This window comes from Canis aureus, chromosome 6, assembly GCF_053574225.1.
Source record: "Canis aureus isolate CA01 chromosome 6, VMU_Caureus_v.1.0, whole genome shotgun sequence".
NCBI classification, from domain to species: Eukaryota; Metazoa; Chordata; class Mammalia; order Carnivora; family Canidae; genus Canis; species Canis aureus.
This window is the reverse complement of record NC_135616.1, coordinates 29,381,198-29,401,050: the sequence shown is the minus strand read 5'-3', so window position 1 is coordinate 29,401,050 and position 19,853 is coordinate 29,381,198. Positions and strand designations below refer to the sequence as shown.

The window sequence follows — 19,853 nt, the reverse complement described above, 5'->3', positions numbered from 1 at the left end:
TGTGTATGTGTGTGTGTAGGAAATCACATTAAAAATTTCAATTTAGAAAGAACAGTTGTGTGAACAGGGAACCCATACTCCTAGCCCTCTCCAAGGAAATGAGAAGATTTTCATTTTTATTTTTTATTTTTTATTTTTTTAAATTTATTTTTTTAATTTTTTTATTATTATTATTTTTTATTTATTTATGATAGTCACAGAGAGAGAGAGAGGCAGAGACACAGGCAGAGGGAGAAGCAGGCTCCATGCACCGGGAGCCCGACGTGGGATTCGATCCCGGGTCTCCAGGATCGCGCCCTGGGCCAAAGGCAGGCGCCAAACCGCTGCGCCACCCAGGGATCCCAGATTTTCATTTTTAAACAATGTAATGTAATCAAAATTGACATCACCACTCATAGAGGGAAAATAAGTCTAGTTTTAAAGACACACAGAGTCGAATTCTCCATATAATGGAGTTTTCTTATCTTTCTTATTTTATTGAAAGGGACAACATAAAAATCATACTAACAGGTGACTATATTTTAATCAAATATGATGTATTCTGAGAAAAATCAATGTTTGTATCTCTAGATAATTAAAATTAGCCATTGTTGATTCTGATATAGAGACAGAACTGAAATTATAACACCTCTCCCATGCTTATATATAGCAATATCAAGGATAAAGAGCTTGACTTCACAAGGATAGAGAACCTAACCTTCCAAATTTCTCCGTTAGCATTTGCCAAAAAACTGAGACAAAATTTTTGAGAATCAAGAAGCTATCTATGGACCAGCTTCCTCCTCTCCTGTGAGAAGGTGTGGAATTTTCTTAGGAGGAGACTATGTAGATTTAAAGAAAGGTCTACGTGCAAAAGAAAAAAGAGAGAGAGAGAGAAACTGGAATAAAAAACAGGAGGAGACAGATGTAGTCCAAAAAAGAATAAACCCACATGGATTTCTCCAGATAATTGCTTAGTAGCTTAGTAAGCCTTCGTAAGGCTGGATGTTCTGATTCCACCAGCACTATTCCCCAAGCTACCAAGCTACCAACAAGTTCTTTCTGAGACAGAAGGGGAGGGCTCTACCACAATGATGTCATGTACCCAACGGTAAGTTATTGTTTCTATTTTTATTAACAGCACTAAAGATGAAGTTGTAATTTGAGAGCAGTAATGAGAGAACTAATAGGAAACTGACTCATGTGTTCTTCCATGAATGATTTCGTAGGTCGTTGTCCTGTTGATATTCTTGCCCCATTCTCAAAAGATTCAAAATGTGGACATATCTGGAGAATATCAAGCCTTCAGGAACAGACTATTGTCAACTATTTTTATAGAAGAACAAAATGAAAGACTGAATTCTGAATTATATACTTTCAATAAAAGATATGGATTTAATGGAAATAATAAATGAACTAATACATCTATTAGTTCTCTTCTAATGAAAATACATATCACTGACATGCTGAAATCCAAAAGACTCATGTTAAATAAAGTCAGAATAAAGAGATTCATGTCACTGAGGCACTACAAGATCAGACCTACCAAGGGTAATAGGAATAGTATAACTACCCCTGAGGGTGCTAGGCACTGGTCTAAGGTCTTTCTATGCATAACTCTTTTATCTTTGACAAACAGTCTGTTTGGGGATTCAATTTGTTATCCTCATTTTACACATGAGTAAATGAGGTAAAAAGAGATTAGCTTACGTGTAGAATAAGACACATATAATAAGCAAATGAGTCTGAGTTTAATGTAAATGGTCTACCTAAAAATTCTATATGCACACCGATCTTTCTACGAACTGCAAAACTGAGTCTCCACCTGAGAAAATGAAACCTGAAACTCCACATCTTAACATATTCCCCAGGTGTTTCTTGCAGAGCCAACACAATGATGTTGTGTATTAATGTCCACTGAACCTGTGTCCATCGACCACTGCTGTCCAATAGAACAGGAAATCTGGTTTTTGTGTTTTGTATTTGTTTGCCCATCACCTAACACAGGTAGGCCTTCAGTAAATATTTACAATTTATGGAGTTAGTGAATCAGTAATGCCACTGATTGGATCAGATCGTTAAGCAACTGGAGTTTATCTGAAGCTATTCCCTGAAGCCTCAGGGGTTGGGAAACAGGTTTGGAAACTCCTTAATCACCCATATAATTTCCTGTGGAACACCATAAAAAAAGATAACTTTCCACTTTTTTTTTCTTTTCCCTAATTTTACTCTAAATGTTCTGAAATAATCTTATTGTCACCTAATCACTCAGCACGAGAAAGCCTCAGAGCACTCATGACTGTTTTGTTTTGTTTTTCTTTAGACTGTAATATGCTTATTGACTTGTAGACTAGCTAGATTTCCATAGGTAATCTTTTGCAAGAGTTGCATTTGCATGTCATCCACATAGGGATCCATTTAGAATCATCATGAATCGATTTGCTAAGAGTTTACGTTTTTCAGACTTTGGAATTATATCCTAGGAAAATAGAAAACACATTCTCTCCTGCTGTATGAAATATGCAAGAGACTACTTTGGGTTACAATGCTCTTTTGCATTAGCACAGATGCTGAAAAGCAAATTCTCAGCTGGTTGGTCTCACTCAGAAGGTGTGCTACACTAATAACTGTGTATGGGGGAGCACTACCGACTCACAATATAACAAGTTAAACTGCATGTTGTATTAGCATTATTCTTAATGCTAATGTAATGTCTATCCACGAAGGCAGCATTGTTAGATTGTTAGTACTGTAGATTGTAATGACAAAAGGAATTAGATGGGTTTTCTATGTTAAATCAATCATTAAGCAGTGCTATAATTATTTGCTGTTGGGAACGCTCTTTTTTCTATTGTAAAATTGACACAGTCTATGAACGTAATTGCTGTGTTTTCATCCTAGGGCCCTTTAAGATTAGAGTCTGGGAGGAAGATGTGGCACTTCTAATCCTTCTGACATTTCAGAGGGACTATCCTGGCAGGAATAATATCACATCACCGTGTAATTAATCAGTGCATTTTCCTGTGGTCTGTGAAGCCTGTGTTTCCCTCTGCATTTGAGAGACAGAGAGGTGGCATGAACGAACCTTCTGCGGCTTTAATTACAATGTGATGTTAGGTCCAATTATATTCTTGGGCAATCTGACCTTTTCGGGTTGCATATTCAGACCATTTCACTGATTCCAAGGTGGAAAATTTTAGGCATCAATGTATGTGGGTTTGAGATCATTGGATATGTTTCCCTCATTTCCCTGTAAGAAAGTCTTACATAGTAGAAACTGGTAATGATGACACCAAATTAAAAAAGAAAAACCTTTATTAGCTGAAATGGCCTCCCTTCATTTTGCAGATGATAGGGCCAGTACAACAGAAATCTGTGTTAAGGTATAATCCCGCCCCCTCTCTCTCCTCTCTATAGATAGATACATACATAGATATGTAGATAAGATACAGGGATATATAAATATATATTTGTCTTTCTCTGTCTCTTTTTGAAATCAATGTAAAGCACCTATGTACCTATGTTTGGAAGTAGGAGAAAACAATGTCTCCTCTATGGATAATTTAGCTGAATAGCTCTTCCAGCAATATCATAGGATTAATTAAGCACTTGAGAGGTACACAGAACTATGTGTGGTTTTGGCCTTGCATGGAATTGTCATTAATATCAATATCAATAAAAATGAGAAAGGAACTTTTACTTACAGGGCAAAAGTAGGTGCTGTGGGAGATAACTCAATAGGAAGGCATAATTTCTGCCCCTACCCCCTACTTAGCTCTCCAAGGAAAATACATAGGAACACACAAAGCTAGAATAGAGAAGAAAATATTACAAACATGAATTCAGAGTGGAACAAAACAGCATATGTGTGGGGTATTCAGAGATGGCTTCATGGAAGGAGTGAGATTTTTATCTGAACGTTATTCTGTAGAAAATAGGAACTGAATAAATTTTAAGGCAGAGATACTATGTTAGAAGAGGTGATTTAGTGAGATTAACTTGGAGATGTTGAGTGTGAGTACCAGGGAGTTGTCGGAGAATAAATGGAGATTTGTGGAAGGCTGCCTTCTTAGTAGAATGGGGCTATGTGGTGTCCTTTGGATTATGGGACCAGCTGAGGCTGAAATCATGAAAATTATTATTGATTGAGAACCGAGAGTGAGTACTCCAAGCAGATGCAGGAAGTGCTCTGTGTGCCTCTCATTAGAGAACTCTCCAAAACCTTAAACTACATGTGGCTTAAGTGTGGAAACTATACATGAATGACATATGAAAACATAGTGTGTATGCGTTTGGGTATCGGTTTACTGGAGAACTCTTATGTGTTTTATTTTATTCCTATAAGGCTATAAAGTGGTTAATATTAACCCCATTTTATTGATGAGGTTAAGGTGATCCAGTTGCTCAAGTTAAAGAAACCAGACTGAACCAGGTGGCAGCAATGACATTCAAACCTAGGCCTTCTGATTCCACGAATCATATTCTTCTCACTCATAATTTCCAATTTCCAAGTCAGGAAAGGTAAATTTATTAGGTCTCCACATGCAAATGTGAAATTTTCGTTGTTAGTTAGCTAATGAGACAGATTGAGAAGAAAAACGTAGGCTTAATTGCAGTTCACAGGGTGAAAATGCACCAGGACTGCGAAGGGTGCTTGCCTGGGACAGGTGCTACTTAACGATTCATCATCTATTAAGGCAAGGCCGTGGAAAAATACAATAAGGCTGTGATTTTCAAGAATCATAATTCAATTTTTCAAGGAAACAGAATAGATAGCGTGGAGACTATGAGGAATTCAGAAAATATTTATGACTCTTTATTTAGTTGACTTTTATTTATTTGGTTGTTTTTCACTTTGCTGTCTGTCCCCTCCCTTAACCTTCTCACAGTCGGGATTTTCAGTGTAAATATATCCATATGCCCATCAGAGGAAGCCTGATTTGCCTTCCTGAGACAGCCAGGTTTCCATGCCCTTGCACTGTGTCCATCTTTGGCTCTCTTTTCTTTCAGGGCCCTATTTTCCACAGCTTGTATCAGCCTGGCAGTCTTCCCAACTGTGATCTCAGTGCGTACCCTCTCCCCATCCTCCCCTCCCACCACCCCAGCAAGTCAGATGCCTCAGGCCCCACTGTTAGGTGATCTTCAAGATAGAGCCATCATCACTGCAAGATCAACCTGAAAATTAGTAGACAGAACCCTAACCCCCATATTATTCCTCAGGTCTAGTGAAGCCTTACCCTGCAGTGTCCTGGAATTGAGAATAGAATTCTTGACCCTACGTGCCCAAGTCTGATATCCTGTCTGGTCATGACTCCTGGACTGACCTTCTGCTTCAGCTTATGCCTAGGGATCTTATTCCAATAAAAGGGCTGTGCTCTTCAGTTTTTCCAAACTTTTTTTGTGGCGACTGCAAAACTTCTCATAAGATTCCTCATTGGCACAATGGACAAAATATGCCTGTGTGAATTCCCATCAAAGGGCTGCAAAAGGAAGGAATGCTGACCTTGAAACTCCTAGTTTTACCAAAAGGGCCACCAAGTGGAAAAAAAAAAAAAAAGAAAAAACAAGAAATGAATATGTAAATACTCCTATAATACCTTATACATGATTTTAAATGTCATGAAATAAAACCAGTTCACAATTTTACAAGAACAATTACAAACTAAACAAAACCCATTAGCTTCAATGGAATTGTTGCCTCTTGAGGGGCAGAAAGAGGGGTGAGCATGGGTAGTAGGGGCAGAAGCCAGTCTATCAGTCAAGAGACACTTCTTGTGGCTCAGTGATCATAATGTGCCCTTTTGGGAGTGGTGTGACTGAGTGAAGCCTCTGACATAAGCAACAGCAAAAGGGGGAAAATGGATAGTGGTGGTTTATTATTGTATTTTCTTCTAAATTTCAATTTACCTTTCCATTCTAATTCACCATTTAAAGCAGGTAAATTCATTCTGCAAATATAATCAAGGGATGTTCATATTGCATTAATAGATTGCTTTAGTTTTGTACTTCTCACAACTTAATTATTTAGAGTCCAATTCCCTTATTCAACATTAGCATATTAAGGCAAAATCTAATTTGCAGTAAGCAGCTTGAGGCCACAGAACCACTGAAAAGAGTAAATGGAGGCAAGTGAGTATGTTGAATTTTTTTTATCTCATCAATGCATTCAGTAGCTGATGGATATATTCTTCACTTGCATCTTCTAGTATTTTAGTTCGGTAAAATAATGTCTGTATTTTGGCAGGCTTGCTTGCATTTTAAGAATCTTTATTAGTTTCTTTTCTGAATAGAAGGCAATGTCTGTCACTGGGCTAAAAATAAATAAGAAAAGAAAGGAAAAAAAGAAGAAAGAACATCAGACAGATAAAAGTAATGAGCAGATTTTGGTCTTATAGAAGATGACTGATAAATGTTTAATCATTTACTCTTTTGGGCCATTGATTATCTAGCAGCACTGAATATGACCAACCCACCCATCACATCCTTACTGACCAAACTGCTACATGGTCTACCACAGAATGTATTTTAAGATCATCATGGGGAATGTTGAATCAAATAAAAAGTAAATTAACACGCATTTGAAGATATTTCCTCGGAACACTTACTATGGGCCCAGCCATTTGCCAGGCACTATTGTTGGTAATAATTAGAAGAGAAATGTCAACTTGTCCTTTCCCTCAGCATTCTTAGGGTTTAGATAAACACAATCTTCCACACATTAAAGAGTCATACAGCAATGTGGCAGTATAGAGTCAAGAATTGGCTTGTGTCTTTAAACAAATTATGGACTTGCTCGAGAACTTAGAGACAGAAGAGGTCAGGAAGGGAAAGTTTGTTTTCAACTGCTGCTAAGTACAAAGCATGGATAAGGCCATGGCATAGCTAGGGAGTAACATGGATAGTCCTTGCAATTTGGATTTGGAGGGAGGGCTATAGAGGAGAGATCAGCTTGAAACTCTCTCAAACACTATGAAGCCATATGAGTTTGGCCATTAAAAAGATAGCAGACATATATAATGATTGTCTCCTCTTAAAATGAGCTCTGAGCTCTAGTTTGAAGCTCCAGTGATGGGTAATTCAGTGGAAGCTGCCTTCGGCAATTTGCAAAGAACTGTCTGAAGATGCAGTGTTGCTATTCCTTAATGATTATATTTGTCTTTAAGGAGAAGAAATGAGTCATGGTCAAATTTCACAAGTTCATGCATTAGATTGACTGAATCATCCACTATGTCCAGTTTCTAGCCTCCTCTAACTCAGTTTAATTGACAAAGAAATCCAGATTTTGAGTGACCCTAAAACAGATCATTAAGAGAAGGCTGGGAGAAGGACTTGAAAGCAGCCTTTATATTCCTATTACAAGAAAGTTTGCAATCAGCAAGTACTATGTTTAGATAAGCCTATTACATTTTTTAGAAAGTGGCTATGGTGGCTCTAGCAAAGAGTTCACTGGACTTACGAAACACATCTCTATCTCAGCTTCGAAAGCATATGCTCTTTCATAGTCTTCACTGTGGAACCCTGGAGACAGTAATAGCCTTGGAGACAGACAGCCGTTGCTTTAAATCTCTACTCTCCTCTTTGTCATTTATTATCTGTATAACCTTGGACATATCTATTCTATCCTTTGAGTTTCTGTATGCTTATCTGTTACAGGGTTGCCATGTTTATTAAATGCTGTAGTATACTGAACTGAACTGCTCAGCACAGTGCCTCGAATAGAGTAACCACTGAACAGATGTTAGTTACTATTCTCAGTATTATTGTTATTAGTATTATCACTCCTGTCAGACACTTGCCATTACACTTTTCTTCTCTAAAGGATTCTATGTCCAATCCTCCTCACTGTACTCAGAAGAATCCTGATAATTTAAGGAGCTTGTAGTAGTTCCACTGACTTTGCCAGAGACTAATTTAGCATCTGCTTCTGGCCAATGAAGAAGTGAGGGGAGGTCTGGAGGGGGACTTCTTTGAAAGTTACATGAAACTTTCATGTAAAAGGGACATGAAAGATAGTTTCTCTTTTCTTACATGTTGTATTCCTGTGTATGACACCTGGGACTGAGATAACCATGTGGGACAATGAAGGACACTGGGCAAAGAAAAAAAAACAACATACAGAAAGAAACATGTAAAAAAAGAAACATGTAAAAGACAGAAGCAACCTGAACCATATGCCAACATGGAGCCACTGAATTAACGTATTAATGGAGCCGAATACTTAACTGTTATTGAGAAACTTAATTTTCTTTATTTTTAAATGATAATTTAAAGCATATTTTCTGCTTCCTGCATCCTCAAGCATCATAGATGATACATTATTAAATAAATTAATGTTTTTCTCTTGGTCCTATTTCTTCCGCATATAAATACATCCACACAGATATATATATATATATATATATATATATATATATATATATGACATAAACACACACAGACACACATACACACACACATACACACAAACAAGGCTGACATACAGGAAGGCCAGCCCCATGTCTGACTCTATGGAATGGTCAGCCTAGTAAATAAAAACTCATTTTATTTTATTTGGCTGTGATTGACTAAGAGACTGCTATGGTAAATAATCACGGGTTGTACAAAGATGAATAAAACAGTCTTTTCTCTCAACTGATTTATAATCAAACACAGAGAATAAATACATAAACAACTATCATCCAAGGAGGGATGAAGTATCTATCTTAGAAGAAGTATAAGGTTGAAAAAGAAGAGAGCACAAGAGATAGGTCATGCATGATCTTTGACAGTGGAAGGATCCATTTCTATTACAAATAATATGTATTTGTGTTCCATGTATTTGGCATTATAATTAGTAGTTTTAGTCTGATAGAAATGTTGCCCCTTCTTGGGGACAATCACCAACATTTAATTCTTATTTGCCCTCTGATGCTCATCTTTTTACCTCAGTCCATTTATTATTTATAAAGTCTAGAACAAACACACTGGCTCTTACCTCCAGTCATTCTTCCTACATCTAATGTTTATGGTGTAGACTGAGTCTTAAGATCCAAAAACCTCTTATTTCCACTTTGAATTCTGAAAATCTTCCTTTTAAACTAAAAAGCTGAGGATTGACCTTTTGTCCTCCACTATTCTGCTGTGACTTCCCATCCCTGAGGCTGAAAACATACATGATCTTGGACACTACAAGAACTGTAAGAAGGATGGGGAAAGTATGAGGAGAAAAAGAATTTCATGGAATAAAAAACTCATAGGAGTATACAAAATACCATATTTTTGCACAAAGGGAAAAGGCACAGGGGAATATGAACTAGCGACAGAGGGAAGTGCAGAAAAGAAGACAAGAGTATATTCATGGCAGAATGACACAGAGATAGGGTAAATTTCCTATGATCACGTGGGAAGAGTGGGTAGTGTACAGGCTCATTTTGGGCAACTTCTTTGAAAATAGCTGCTGAGTAATATATAAACTTGCTATGCCTTAATTTCATGCAACAATACATCCAGGTAAAAATACTGAACCATCAATGTGGCAGTGACTGGCCTAGATTCTTCTGCATATGCAAAGATTCAGTGAGATATGTCATCCCAAAGTCCTAAGCAGAATGTCCTAATTGAATCAAGTTGAGTGATAGGGAATGACTGATAGGATTGAAATGGTATAGAGAACATCTAAGAAAGTAGATTTAAAGCTGAGATACTTTGATTTTAACCAGTAACTGATCTGCCCACTAATCCATCTACATGTATGAATCATCTTTGTCAGATATGTCTTGTCTGTTGTTTAAGCCAACTTTTTCATGATTTTTGCATGCAGTTGTTTTTTCCCTCAGCTTTCTTCACTTCAAGATAGAGACTCCCTAAGAACATGTTCCAGTTCTCTCTCCCAGGCTGCCACAGCTCTTTAAGCAGACATTTGAAGAACTGTCAGAATCAAGGGACAGAGAGCGGAAAGAGCAGACAAGGGAAGCAGAAGGCAGTGCAAAAAAATGAGAAGTGCTGTGGTAGCTGGCCATTGTGCCAATTTCATGCTTTCACACCTTTGAATGAGTGTTCAAAGTGTTTCATTTTGGAAGCCTCAGACAGTGGAGCACTGATTGCAATGGCTTCAGGCATTTCAGGGCACAGCTGGCCACTCGGCCACCCCTGTGTCCATGGCAGTTTTCTAAAAATAAGGGAAATAAAATATAGGTTATTTTCAGCTCTGATGGGTGAACCTCACTGTGAACAACTGCAGGATCAGTGTTGTTTTGTTTTGTTTTGTTTTTTTTTGTTTTGTTTTTTTCCCCTTTCTTTCAATTTCTTTTTTCAACACAGCCCAAGCCACATCAGCTTTGAGCAATATGATTCTTCTTTCACATAGTATGGAAGAAACAGCAAGAAAGAAAGATGCCATTTTAGATAAATAATAACAAATTCTGAGCTTGGGTTATTGCAATGGTCTAGCTAGTCTCAAATTCTGTCTTAAAGAAAGAAAAAAAAATCTGGGGTTCGGGAAGACAAACATTAAAAACTAGCTATTGATATGTTATACTTACTTAAAAACAAAAATAAACCAAAAACCCCTTTTAAATGAGTGTTTTTATATGGAACTATTAAGTGTAACTAGTCTTAATTGAATCTATTTAAATATTTAGTCATACAATCTTTTAGAATAATGAATGTAGTAAACAATGTCTCCAAGCTCTCTGTTTTGATATTCCCCACTTGAGAGCTAGATGTCTGAAGACCTGAGTTTTAGATCTAGATCCACTGCTCGTTGTTGCCTCGTAGGTACACTTGATAAGTCACTTAATTTCTACAGGACCTCAATTCTACATTAAATTGAGAATTAAAATATTTTTTCTTTAGAATTAGTTAAAACTTGAAGAATTTAAAAAGTCATTTAATTAAATTTTTTAAAGGATTGTATTTATTTATTTCATAGAAAACATGAGAGAGAGAGAGAGAGAGAGAGAAAATGAGCAGGGCGGGGAGGGGAGAAGGAGAGGGAAAAGTAGACTCTCCCCTGGGCAGGGAGCTCAGTGTAGGAAGGACTCAGTCCCAAAACCCAGGGATCATGACCTTAGCCAAACAAAGGCAGACACTTAACTAACTGAGCCACCCAGGTGTCCAAGAGGTCTAACTAATTTTATTTACAGATAAGAAAGCTACCTGGTCACACAGTTAGTTAATTTTTAAATTAATTTATTTATTTAAGAGAGAGAGAGAGAGAGTGAGACAGAGAAAGAGAAAGTGAGTTTAAGTGGGGGAGAGGCAGAGGGTGAGAACCTTCCTACCACTCTCCACTGAGTGTGGGCTGGACGCAAGGCTGGATCTCAGAGCCCTGAGATCATGACCTGAGCGGAAACCAGAGTCTGACATTTAACCGACTAAGCCACCTAGGTGCCCCAGTTAGTAGAATATTTTTAATAAGCACTCAGCTGTCCTGATTACTGACATGTATTTTTACATTATTGCTATCATCATTTTTGCTTCATATAAGTCTTCCATCCTATAAATCTAGTCAACTCATCCCTACCACCAATATCACAATGCTTCTAACATATTTTGATACAATTTACTTCCTTTTTGGAACTCCCTCATATATCTCAATAACATTTACCTAGTTTCATGAACAAACTAAGGACATCTCCATCCCTGCAGCCTTCCCTGACTGCCCTTGCAAATATAATCTCTTGTTCTTTGGAACTGAGTAACACCTAACAGCTCTATCACTTAAGTCATCCATCTACAAAGTCAATGAATAATACATGCAGCCTAGGCATGACAGAGGAGCCTGACTCACACCTACTTCTTTGTGTCCTCAGCAACTAGAAATGTGTCTTTAGTCATAATTTCCTTATATGCAAAAGGGGAATAATATTACCTCCTATTTCATAGAACATTTATGAAGATTAAATTTTATATATATTCATATCAACCTAAAGCACTGTTTGACATATAGTAAGCTCTCTATTAATCTTGATAATTATTATTCTATTTGTTGTTGATAATGATAATGATAATGATGATCCTTGGGGGGAAGTGAAAAATTTTCTTCTGGAGGATTGTTGACCAAATCCCCAAACTCCATTCCTAATGGGACCATGCTAGAAAGTAAAGAAATAATTAAGCTAAGGACTTCTTCATCCTTCTATAAAGAGAATGCCATTTCCTAATTCCCTGAATACTTGAGATTGCCTGAATTTCTTAGAGGCAAATTGAAAATACAATAGGATGTATATTCTAGAGTAGTTAAGCTTTCACTGCTTTGCTTTAGGGTTTTGATTTCTTATCCCTTTGGTTCATAGATAATAAGATTTGAAGATCAGTGACATTTTTGGACTTTTAAAAAAGTACTTGATCCTTATAAATTTTAAAGATTTCTACATGCATAGATATGATGAGTTGGGTTGGGGGTGAATACAGACTTCCTTTTCCAACAGACATTGGTACCAGAAATATATTTTCTTACCTCTAGAGCTGCTGAAAACTTTAGATACTAAATTAGAAGCAATAAGTCATGTATCTTGTTATGATGAGGGCACTCACTCATATGAGCAGCATAAAAGATATTCTTAACTAAGAGCTAATGGTATCTGGTGTTCTGTTACAGTTCTACCGCTGAATATGTGACAGAAATTATTTCTTCTTTCTGAGCCAGTTTCCTCATCAGTAATCATTTTGGGTCTAGCCTGACTTAGTTTCTTTTAAGTTTAAAATTCTGGAAAATGATATCTTTGGATAAAATTTAATAGACTAATTTCAGACCAAATTTGGGCAATTTCTGAGCTGTTTAATACCATAGATGTTTCCAATAATGGACCAATGTTTTTTAGCATCAACCTCATGGTTAGAATTTTAAGTTCCATGATATCGGATTTTACAGAAAACAAGGAGAAAGGATATATCATTTTGCTGCCCTCATTCTAATTACTAGAGCATGACAAAGCAATCTTTTGTGCCTAGCACCAGTTAAACAACCAATTCATCAATATAATGTGACTTACAATGTGCAGGGATCCTAAAAATTATTGATCATTCATAAGGGTGAGAGAAAAAGAAAGTCTTTTCATATAGGGTATCTTATTTGACAGACAAGCATTAAATGTATGAAAGACTTAATTAAATCCCATCTCTCTTTATATTGGAGGTGGATCTTATAGACATACATTGCCAGTTTAGGGCATTTGTATAGAATAGTCTAATGTTTTTTGTATCAAATGACACCCCACCCCAATTTATAGTGGAGCCATTTGAAGAATTATTCTATTGGTTAATGATTAACATATTTTTGCATTCTTTGGAAACAGCCATTGATCTCTTTATAAATATTTATATCTATAGCCCTGTATCTATAATTATCTTGAGACAAATAAAATCACTTTGTAGTTATGAGTTTATACATACTACCTTTACAATATACTATGTGAAATTCAGGGGTAAGAAATATTTCCTTTATATGTGTGTTATCCAAGATCTACTACAATATCTGATACATAAGGTGACCATCTGTCCCAATTAGCCTAAGATAATTCTGTTTTATTCTGTTTTATGACCATGGTCCTAGAATAATTATAACTAGCACCTCTATCACACATAAAAGGGTTCTTATTAGTTGATAAATTATTTGGTCAACCTACCTATACATATAGGTTCCCCCTAAATATTTATAAATGATGAATCCCCCAAATAAGATCTCATCCCTTGATTAAGTTTTGTGTCTATATTCATTTTTGTCATTGAACTCCAGAGAGTAGAGGGCATGTTATATGGACAACCAAGAGAATTAATTTTAAAAATTATAAAGATGTATACCTTGATATGAATTTAGAAGCCATTTAATCTTCTATTCAAAGCAGTGATTCTTCTTCAGAATCCCCCCAAATGGCTATATATCCTTAGTTTCTTTGTGAATTTATTATATCTATGTGTGTCTAGCAGGCTTTTTCCTAAGTGCTAAAATGCAGCAGTGACTAGAACAGATGTGTTACTTGCATTCATGATGCACAGCGCTTAATGGAGAAGAGAAACAATACACAAAAACATCAAACACATAAGCATATGATAGAATTATGATACTAGGGAAGTTTCAATGAGATCAAATAGCAAAGTTCTAATGTAGACAGAAACCAGAAGGGGTCAATATAGGCCTCTCAGGGAAGTAGCATTAATGCTAGACTTGGATGATCAATAGGACAAAGTCTGCAAAGATTGTGGAGGAAGAGTGTTCCTGGACAAAGAAATAGCATATAGCAAAGTTCTGAAGTGGAAAAGAGCTTTGAGACTTTAAGAAACTGAAGGACGACTAACAAAACATGATGGAAGCTAAGATGAAGGTTGGTACAAAGTGATATCAGAGTGGGAGCTCAAGGCCAAATCTTGTATATTTAGGACCACAGCTGATTATTGTAGCAGCCCATTCTTTTAATTTTGCCTCAATCCTGGTCAAATTAATAGGCCTAGGAACTACTGCCAGAGGAACAATACCCATATTTATAGTCTACGGTCTTTCTCCTCCTTTAATGTTTCCTTAACATTAAATACTCATTCACTCAAGGGGAGAGGAATGCAGGCATGGACATGGTAGAAGAGAAGAGTGAAAAGGAAGGCCAGACTCATTATTTCAAAGAAAACCATTCTGATCACTGGGACTATCTACTCATCCCTTGTTTCCCTTACTTTTTTTTTTTTTTTAATTAAAAAGGGCATTTACATGCTAATTGGATCTTTATTCCTTGAGAGTCCCTCTGCTCTTGTAAAGTCTTCCTCTTTTGAAGCATTTAATCCCCAGCTTGAAACATCACTGTTGATTGCAATGGAAAGACTGTGATGTCACAAATGGGGGATTATGACTTCACAGGAGAAATAAGAGAGCAAGACAGTTAGTTTCAAGAGACCAAGATCTTTTATTTATAAGAATGTCTCTATTAATCAAAAGGGGACAGAAATACCAAACATATAGAAAATGACAGCAGAATTGTAGCTAAATAAAATGTTCTTCAAAATTATCCTGGCAATGTCACTTTCTCTTTAGACAATTCCTGAGAAATGCTATTGCAGAAGATAGGTTTGAGATTCCAAATCTCCCTATACTCAGCACTTGAGAAATACTTAGCCCTGGGGTAATTGTAAAGTATAATCAGGCCACAGAGCAAGCGCTGCCACATTTTGTCTATAATGTACAGCATAATGCTACCCATGGCCCCTTCATGATGTTCTTTTAGTTGGGTCCCTGGAAGAGAACTCACCTCCATTGCATTTCATCAGTTAAATCTTTTGGTTCTAAGGTGTATTTTGGGGGAGGTGGGGGCAAGGGGTTAAGTACAAACTCAATTTCTTTAAAAGATAGAGGCATTTAAGTAATATTTTTTCTTTTTGAGTGAGTTTGGATAGTTGTAACTTTTAATGAAGTTGTCTATTCCATCTAGATTATTAAATTTATGACTATAGAATTGTTCATAGTATTCTCTTCCTATTCGTTAATGTCTGTAGGATCAGAACTGATGCTTCTGTTTTCATTCCTAATATTGGTAATATGTGTCTTCTCTATTTTTTTTTCTTGATCATACTGGCTAAAGATTAATCATTTTTACTATTCTTTTCAAATGAAAGGCTTTTGTCTTTTTCAGTTATCCCTATTGTGTTTCCATTTACAATTTCAGTTATTTCTATGTTTATCTAGTATATCATTCTTTCGGCTTGCTTTAGGTTTAATTTACTATTCTTTCTTTAGTGTCTTAATGTAGTAGCTTAGGTTACTGATTTTAGAACTTTCTTCTTTTCTAACATATGCACTTAAGGCCATACGTTTCCTATTAAATGAATTTTGATGTCTTGTATTTTAGTTTTTATTTAATTCAAAAGATTAATTTTTCCTCTTGGTATTTCCTCTTCATGTCACAGTCATTTAATACTGTGTTATTTAATTTACAAATATTTGGAGATTTTTATAGATGTATTTCTGTTTCTGATTTCTAATTTAAGTGTGCTATGTATGATCTGAGAAGATACTTTGCATTATTTGCTTTTAAAAATTTCTTAAGTTTATCTTAGCAGATGCTCCATGTTCCAATATATATTGAAAAGAATGTATATTCAGTTGTTGTTGCTTGAGAGTTCTATAAGTACCTACAAGATTAAGTTGGCTAATAGTATTTTTGGGTAATATATATCTTTTCTAATTTTCTGCTTAATTGTTCTATCAATTATGGAGAAAGTTATAGTAAGGCTTTATCTAAAACTTGAATTTGGTTTATTTCTTTTTTCATATCTACCTGGTTTTGCCTCATGAACTTTTTTTTTAATTGAGGTATAGTTGAAATGCAATATTATATTAGTTGACGTTGAATATCATATTAATTACACCATAGTTATTCAACATTGATATACATTACAAAATGCTCACCATGATAAGTGTAGTTACCTTTTGTCACCATACAAAATTATTGATATATTATTGACTATATTTTCCATGCTATATTTTTTGCTCTATGAGTTATTTATTTTATAATTGGAAATTTGTACCTCTTACTTCCCTTTTCCTATTTCATCCATTTCCCCACTCTCCTCCTCTCTGGCATGTTTTGCCTTTTAGATTCCACATAAAAGTGAAATCATATGTTATTTGCCTTTTTCTGTCTGACTTACGTTACTTAGCATAATATCCTCAAGGTCTTTCCATGTAATTGTAAATGGCAAGATTTCACCCGTTTTCATGGCTGAATAATATTCTATTGTATATATAATATATATGTATATTATATAAGTATAACGCATATATATGTATATGCATATATATGCATATATGTTATATATATAATCCATTTGTCTATTAATGGGCACTTAGGCTATATTACTTCTATATCTGGGTTATTATAAATAATGTTGCAATAAACATAAGGGTACATATTTATATTTTTTTTCAAATCAGTGTTTTCATTTTCTTCAGGTAATACTCAGAAGTGAAATTACTGGATTATATGATATTTCTATTTTTGAAACAGGCTGCTATATACATTGAATGTTATATATGAGCCTCATAATAACCACAACCTAAAATCTATAATACATACACAAAAAATTAGAAGAAGTGAGTCCAAGCATAATACTAAAGAAAGACATTGAAATACAAGAAAGCAAAAGAAGAAAAAAGAACAGAAAAGGACCATACATACACCATAAACCAATTAACAATATGGCAATAAATACATACTTATCAATAATTACTTTAAATGTTCCAATCAAAAGACACAGGGTGACTAGATACATAAAAAATAAAACAAAAACAAAAAAATAAGACCCATCTGTATGTTGCCTGCTAGAGACTCTCTTCAGACCCAAAGAAAGTGAAGGGATGGAAAGACGATATTTCATGCAAACTCCAGCAAAAAAACAAAACAAAACAAAACAAACAAAACAAAACAAAAAACCAAACTTGGGTTGCTATTCTTACAGCAGACAAAAAATTATTTGAAACAAAGATTATAATAAGAGACAAAACTGCATTACAGAATGATAAAATGATCAATCCAACAAGAGTAAATACAATTATAAATACCTATGCACTCAACATAGACACCTAAATATATAAAATAAATATTATCAGACATAAATGGAGAAATTGACAGTAATTCAATATTAGTAGGAGACTTTAACATCCCATTTATATCAATGAATAGATCATTCATACAGAAAATCAATAAGGCAACAATGGCTTTGCCATACATACTTTTGGATTCTGTTGTTTGATTCATAGACATTTAGATTTGCTACATACCTTCTTGAAGAATATATACCATTGTAATTATAATTATGTAAGTCCTTCTCTATCTCTACTAATATTCATCTTATTCTGAAGTCTACTTTGTCAAAATAAATACTCCCACACTCTTGTTTTTGTTTTGGGAATAAGAAAAATAAATGCTTTAAAAATTTTTTACCTCCATTATTCTTTCTTTGATGCTCTTCCTTCCTTTCTGTAGGTCTGAATTTCTGACCTATATTATTTTTCTTCTTTCTAAGGAACATCTTTACACATTTCTTGTAATACAGGTTTACTGGTAAAAAAAAAAAAAAAAGGCCTCAATATTGGCTGTCTGAGAGTCTTTTACTCCTTTCTTTTTGAAGGGTAATTTTACATGAATTCTAGGTTGATGGACTTTTTCTCTCAACACTTTAAATACTTCACTCCATCCTCTTTTTGCTTGCATGTTTTCAAGGAAGCTGGATGTAATTCTTATTTTTGTTCCTCAATAAGTCAAGGTATTGCTTCCTTCTAGCTTCTTTCAGAATTTTTTTTCTTTATCTCTGATGTTCTTCATCTCTGTAGCTTGACAGTGATATTCCTAGGTATAGATTTTGGTTTTGGTTTTGTTTTGTTTTGTTTTTGGCATTCATCCTGCTTGGTGTTCTATGAAGTTCTTAGATCTGTGGTTTGGTGACCGACTTTAATTTGGGGAAACTTTCAGTCATTGTCATTTCAAATATTCCTTCTTTTTCTTTTTCTCTTTCTTTTCCTTCTGGTATTCCCATTACATATATATTATACCTTCTGTACTTATCCCACAGTTGTTGGATATTCTCTTCTGCTTTTTTCAGTCTTTGCCCTGTTTGTTTTTCAGTTTTTGAGAACTCTATGTATCTTCTAGCTCAGAGATTCTTTACTCAACTGTGTCTAATTTGTTAATAAGCCAATTAAAGTCATTCTTCATTTCTGTTAGTGTTTTTATTCCAAGCATTTCTTTGTATTCTTTCTTTGGATTTCCATCTCTCTGCTTGCCCATTAGGTCTTGTATGTTGTTAACTTTATCCATTAGAACTCTAAGCATACTAATCATAATTGTTCTAAATTCCCAGTTTGATAATTCCAACATCTCTGCCATGTTTGGTCCTAATTCTTGTTCTGTCCCCTCAAATTGTGGTGTTTTCATTTGCTTTTGTTTTGTTTTGTTTTTGCCTTTTGGTATGTCTCATAATTTTTTTTCTTGACAGCTGAACATGATGTACCAGGTTTAAAAACAAAAGGAAGAAGCTACTGTAAATAGGCCTTTAGTAATGTATTGATGAAGTGTGGGAGGAAGGGAAGCATTCTGTAATTCTATAATTAGGTCTCAAGCTTTCAGTGAGCCTAGGCCTCTGGACTATGAACTTTACAAATGTTCTCAGTTTTCTCTCCCCTTAGGTGAGACAAAAAGGCTAGAGTGGACTGGAGTTGGGTATTTCCATTTTCCTATATGGCAAGCTATTGCTAGCCAGATATAGCTATTTCCCTTCCCCCAGGACAGTTAGGACCTGATAATGTCTTAGGAGCTTAGTTTCTGGCTAACTACTTTTCCCTGAGTGTGGATGTTATTAAGGAACAGAGTGTTCTAGCATATTTCAGAATGATTCCTTTTCCCCTTCCCCTGCTGGAGTAATGAGGACATTTTCCCCCAATGTTTACTATAGGAATGTGGTCAAGCTCCTGGAGGTAAATCTCACAAGATTGTGGGGGCGCTCCTATAACTGAATCCCCCTGGAGTTTTTAATTCTTAGACTTGTCCATGCTAAGCCTCCAGCAATTATTCAATTATAGTTAAGATTTCCCTACCTGAACTGGTTCCTGTGGTCATTTCCACTTCTGAATCTGCTCTAGTAAGCTATGATTCCTGTATTCAATTTTAAGTCTCTTCATCTTGAAGCAAGGTTTTCCCTGTGTCCTTCCTCTTAAAGATTCAAGAAAAGTTGTCAATTTTTCAGTATGTTCAGCTTTTTCTTTGTTTTTAGGATAGTGGTTTCCACACTCTTTACATGGAACTGGAAACCACACTTGTCCTATTATCTTTCAATTATTGTTTCCATGATATATCTTTCTTCCTCCTTTTTCTTTTAAATTATCTCCTTCTTTGTATTTAAAGTGACTTTTTGTA

General features: G+C 35.4%; 1 long non-coding RNA gene across 1 annotated transcript; it reads right to left on the bottom strand.

Annotated features, from left to right (window-relative positions):
- Window positions 1-5,939: 5,939 nt before the first annotated feature.
- On the bottom strand, window positions 5,940-14,768 carry LOC144315157 (uncharacterized). Its single transcript, XR_013380924.1, has 3 exons — window positions 14,660-14,768; window positions 13,762-13,958; window positions 5,940-6,290 (listed from the first exon to the last, which is right to left on the bottom strand). It is a non-coding gene; the product is annotated as an uncharacterized LOC144315157 (long non-coding RNA).
- Window positions 14,769-19,853: the final 5,085 nt, after the last annotated feature.